The following is a 5215-nucleotide window of genomic DNA, read 5'->3' as shown; positions in this document are numbered from 1 at the left end:
CCCGCAGGATTGCGCCCGTTCCGGGCCGGGGACCGGCAACGGGATCGCAAGCCTTGGCGTTGCTCCCGCGCCTCGCTCAGCCAGTGAGCGGGCGCCGGTCTGTATGTGGGATCCGAACCCTCGGACGGGAGCGCCGCCGCGCTTCCCAAGCGGCGCACTATCCAGTGCGCCACCGGGCCGGCCCTCATACATCATTTTTTAATTGTCTGAATCTTAAATTTAACTTTACAAGTGACCACATTCCTTTCTTTGAAGGTTGAAAGGATGAAGTAGGATTATGAATATGATTTAAATCTTGAAGACTTTGTATTATTTCCTTTCATGGCACTTGATTATTGACTTGCACATTCACTTAAATGGTGTTTCTAGGGCCGGCCCGGTGGTGCACTGCTACAGTGCGCCGCTTGGGAGTGCGGCGGCGCTCCCGCTGAGGGTTCGGATCCCACATACAGACCGGTTCCCGCTCACTGACTGAGCAAGGGGCGGGCGCGGCACCGAGGGTTGCGATCCCATTGCCGGTCCCAGTCCGGTACGGGCGCGACACTGTTATCCGCTTGTAGAAGTGGAGCTTATGGTTGCGCTCTCTCTCTCTCTCTCTCTGTTGTTCTGAAGGTCAGAGTAAAGAATTACTATGAAAATATTCTGAAAGGTCTATGGCCCTCCGTAAATATGAGGGAATGTTATTAAACCTTCCATGCTAGTGACTCTTAAGGCAGCCATCTGAATTCTTTATTCCTCTTTTTGTCTCATTTGTAACATAGGAAAAAATTAAGTTGTAAATATAGGTGATATTCAAAATACTTAACAACTGGGGCTGGCTGGTTTGCTCAGTTAGAGTGTGTTCAATACCAGTACTGGCCAGCCACCAAAAAAAAAAAATAATGATAATAATAACAATGAGTATAGCAAAGGCAGCAACCAATCAGAGTAGAGGCTGGACATCAGCAGCCATAATGACTGTATGGTACAGTCTGGTGGTTATTAGAACAGGTTGTACATTATATTTTTGAGAATCTCAAAGTGGTTTGGAGGTACTTTCCCCAAATACTTTTATATTTAAAAAGGAACTCCATCTCCCTTGAGCCCTGATCCAGAATTCAAAAGCAACAAGTTTCCTACATATTTGGAAAGATTGTTCTTCTGAGATGGTAGTTCAACTCTTGAATTTTTAAAAATTGGTACTTAAGTAGGATTTGAATCTTGATTTGTTTGTGGCTTATGGGGGGAGTGACATAATGCTCAGACCTCAGCTCTGTTGTCCTTTGGCTCTTTGACTTACATTGCACAGTTATCAAAGATCTATGATTTCTATGTGAGAATACTGTACAAAAGGCATCTACAGCCACACACAGTTATTCTTTTGGGTAATAATGACTGTGGCTCCTGAATGTCATAACTGAATTATCTCTCTCTAGAACCTTCTCTAAGAGTCTGATTTTAGTTATCACACTCATCAGAAGTTGCACACAACAGTAGATAGGAGTATTTTAGCCAATATTTAATATAATAATATTCATAATATTTTAATATTATTATGAGTAATAATATTATTGATAATAATAAAATCAAGCTCAAAGCAGGGATGTGATTTCAAAGGACAAGCTATAGTAGAATCGGACTCCCTCAGACATCTGCTTCAGACCAATTTCCTTAGCATTGTTGTTTAGCTTTTGTATCTGTGATACATGAACCCCTTCCTTTGTCTGAAGTATATATGTAGAATCTATGTATTTTTGCCAAACTTCAATCCCTTTGGATATGTACATGGATTCTGAATGCTTCTCCCACTAGGACAGCCTCAGATGGGAATGGAGGATGGCTTGCTGGGAGGGAAGCCATCTTAGAAAATTCAAATCTACTTCCATAAGTATTCATTGAGAAATCGAGGAGGAAGGGGATGAATCTATGAGGGTCTGTGTATACCTATCTACTCCAACTCTTTATTATGTAGTTTCTAATCTTTATTTCTCTTCTCCCTCTGCTCTCTCCTTGTAATGTTAGTTCCTTTTTTAAGAAGTCCTTTGTGTTCCTTTCTGTTGCAGATTAAAGACTACATAATTACTATGCTTTCTGAACATTATCTCTAAAGTTTTCATGACCAAGGATTATCTTTGTCTTTGGTAGCAAGGTTAGAAAAATAATTTGCAACCAGAGGTTTTTGTTTTTGTTCTTTGTTTAAGCACACAGTGAGCATGCTGAGTAGATTATGGAAGGTAATATTGAATTCTTCCAAGCTTCCTAAAGTAGCAAAATGTAATATCTGGCTAAAGTGTGGTCTTAGGTTTCCCATAATCCTGGGATTCTATACTTTAGAGACAATAGGAAGACTCTTCCAAGCTTCCTAAAGTAGCAAAATGTAATATCTGGTTAAAGTGTGGTCTTAGGTTTCCCATAATCCTGGGATTCTATACTTTAGAGACAATAGGAAGATGAGAATTTAGAGGAAAAAAGTCTCACTTGGTTTAGATTCATTATTAAGTCCTCAGTTTCTTGACTCAAGGAAGGAAAAGAGAAGAGTTTGCATATACAAAAAAACTGAGAGCACATCTCAGCTTGATTGAGTATCATTGCTTCCTGATCGGTGAAGATAGTCTACTCTTTATATTGGATTGTAGTTGTAACGTGGGGGAAGAGGAAAGTCATTACCACCACTGTTAAGGTAAGTAGTTTCTGATTTCTCTTATTTGCTCCTGGCAAGCCTTTTTCAGACTTCCTATAAAGCAGTGCTTGGTAGAATAGTAAGTAATGTATGAGTGGAGAAAAGGGGCCCAAATAAGAGACACTAACTTTTTTTTTTTTTCTTTTTGTTTTTTTTTACTGACCGGTAACGGGATCGCAACCCTCGGTGTTGCGCCCGTACCGGGGACCGGCAACGGGATCGCAACCCTCGGTGTTGTGCCCGCACCGCGCTCAGCCAGTGAGCGGGAACCGGTCTCCACATGGGATCCGAACCCTCAGCAGGAGCGCTGCTGCGCTCCCAAGCAGTGCACTCTCCAGTGCGCCACCAGGCTGGCCCCAAGAGACACTAACTTTATGAATTGAAAACCCCAGTCACCATCTAAATGGCTGGTATCTATGTCAGTCTGATTAGTAGCAGTCAAACTGAGTTCCCACTTTGAGACATATTCCTCTCCAATAGTCCTCTGATTGTGCTTCCCTTTTTATTTGAATTTTTGAGCATTGATGTGCAGGAAAGAGAGAGTTACGGAATGGGAGGAACTTTGGTAAGAAGAGGAGATAAATGATTTGGTTATCAAAGGAAAGGATCAAAAAATGGATAGTTTAAATAAAAGACTGGGAGAATAATAGCTAACACTAATATACTGTATAACATTTATTGTGTTCCAGGAATTATCTTTTTAAGCATTTACTTAACTCACTTCATCTTCATAAAACTCTGAATTGGGTACCCACTTACTATGTTGCCCATTTTACAGATAATGAAACTGACACCCAGGTTAAGTAATGTGGTATGAAGGTTAATTCTAGGTGTCAGCTTGGTTAGATGAAGGAATACTGAGAAACCTGGTAAAGCAATCTTTTTAGGTGTGTCCGTGAGGGTGTTTCCAACAGAGATTAGTATGAGTCTGATTGGATTGGGTGTGAAAGACCCACCCTCAATGTGGGTGGGAACCATCCAATCCACTGGGGCTTCAGAGAGAACAAAAGACAGAAGAAAGAGGTGAAGCTCTCTCTTGATCCCCTGGAGCTGGGATACACTCTTCTCTCCTGTCCATGGACATCAGCGCTCGAGACTCTTTAGCTTTTGGGTTCCAGGGCTTACACCAAGGACACCATCAGCTTGCCTGGTTTGAGGCCTTTGGACTTGGACTGAGCCACGCCACTGGCATCTAGTTTATGGACAGTGTATTGTGGGACTTTTCTTCATAGTCACGTGAGCTAATTCCCCTAATAAATCCCTCTCATATAATTATAACATATCCTATTGATTTTGTCTCTCTGGAGAACCTAATACACATGGTCAAGGTCATACTGCTAGTTAGTGGTAGAGTCTCATTTGAACCCAAGGAGGTGTACTCCAGAGTCTCTTCTCATGACTTCTTTTGATCAGTTTTGACTAAGTCAAAAATAAGTAATTTAATAATAAATTAATAAAAAATAAATTAGCTGAAATGAGGAAATTATCAAACCAAGAAAATAATGTAATGCTAGATTACTTCACAGGCAGACTGTGCACATACTTAGGCCCCCAGCAAAGCAGTGAATCCAGAAATAACAAGGAAAATATTTTTAAGAGTTTGACATTTGGTATTTTAAAAGACTCCAGGTGGTTTGTGTGTGTGTGTGTGTGTTTGTGTGTGTGTGTGTGTATGTCTCTCTTGTATAGGGATCTGAATCCTTGACCTTGATGTTATAACATCATGCTCTAACCAACTGAGCTAACCAGCCAGCCTAAGAATATGGAATTCACTTTAAATTGCCACTTTTATGACTACTTGCTGATCTACGTCAAAGTTCTGGCAAAAAAATCATATTTTTATTTGGTGAAACTAGTAAAAAGATGAAGAAATTATCTTAACAAAATACAGTATTAAAAACCTACATTGGAAAAGAAAGTCTTGGGCCGGCCTGTGGCTCACTCAGGAGAGTGCGGTGCTGATAACACCAAGGCCACGGGTTCGTATCCTACAGAGGGATGACTGGTTAGCGCAATGGTTGAGCGTGGTGCTGACAACACCAAGCCAAGGGTTAAGATCCCCTTACCAGTCATCTTTAAAAAAAAAAGGAAAAGAAAGTCTTATAAGAAGCCAAATAACATTGGGAAGATGCTTTTTGCCCATCAAATGGCGGGAAAATTACCCAATAATTGAGTATTCTAATTGTCAGATAAATCTAGTATTTTTGAGAAATCAGAGAAATAGAACTTTTGTTCTAGTGGGTAGCATTATAAATTGGTACAGTTTTTCTGGAAGGCAATTTCTATTAAAAGCCTTACCCTTTGCCTCAATAACTCTATATTAGGAATTTATCTATAGTGGAAATGATGCACAAAAATACTTAGTTATAAGGACATTAACCAAAGCATTGTTTGCTATTATAATATAATATAGCAAATAGGGGAGATAACCTGATAACCTAAATGTCGTTAGAGAGGATTTTTTTTTTTTTTTCATTTTGTTTTAGAGAAGGATTGTTTTAATCAATTATGGTACATCTTTTTTTTTTTTTTTTTTTTTTTTTTTTTTTTTTTTTT

General features: G+C 39.8%; 1 protein-coding gene across 2 annotated transcripts in view; it reads left to right on the top strand.

The window, feature by feature from the left end:
- Window positions 1-5215, top strand: part of SLC25A16 (solute carrier family 25 (mitochondrial carrier), member 16) — a 51981-nt gene that overhangs the window by 19958 nt on the left and 26808 nt on the right. The window lies entirely within an intron of this gene.

This window comes from Galeopterus variegatus, unplaced genomic scaffold (genome assembly GCF_000696425.1).
Source record: "Galeopterus variegatus unplaced genomic scaffold, G_variegatus-3.0.2 Scaffold293, whole genome shotgun sequence".
Taxonomy (NCBI): Eukaryota; Metazoa; Chordata; class Mammalia; order Dermoptera; family Cynocephalidae; genus Galeopterus; species Galeopterus variegatus.
Note: the sequence above shows the minus strand (reverse complement) of the source record. Positions and strands in the feature narration are given on the sequence as shown.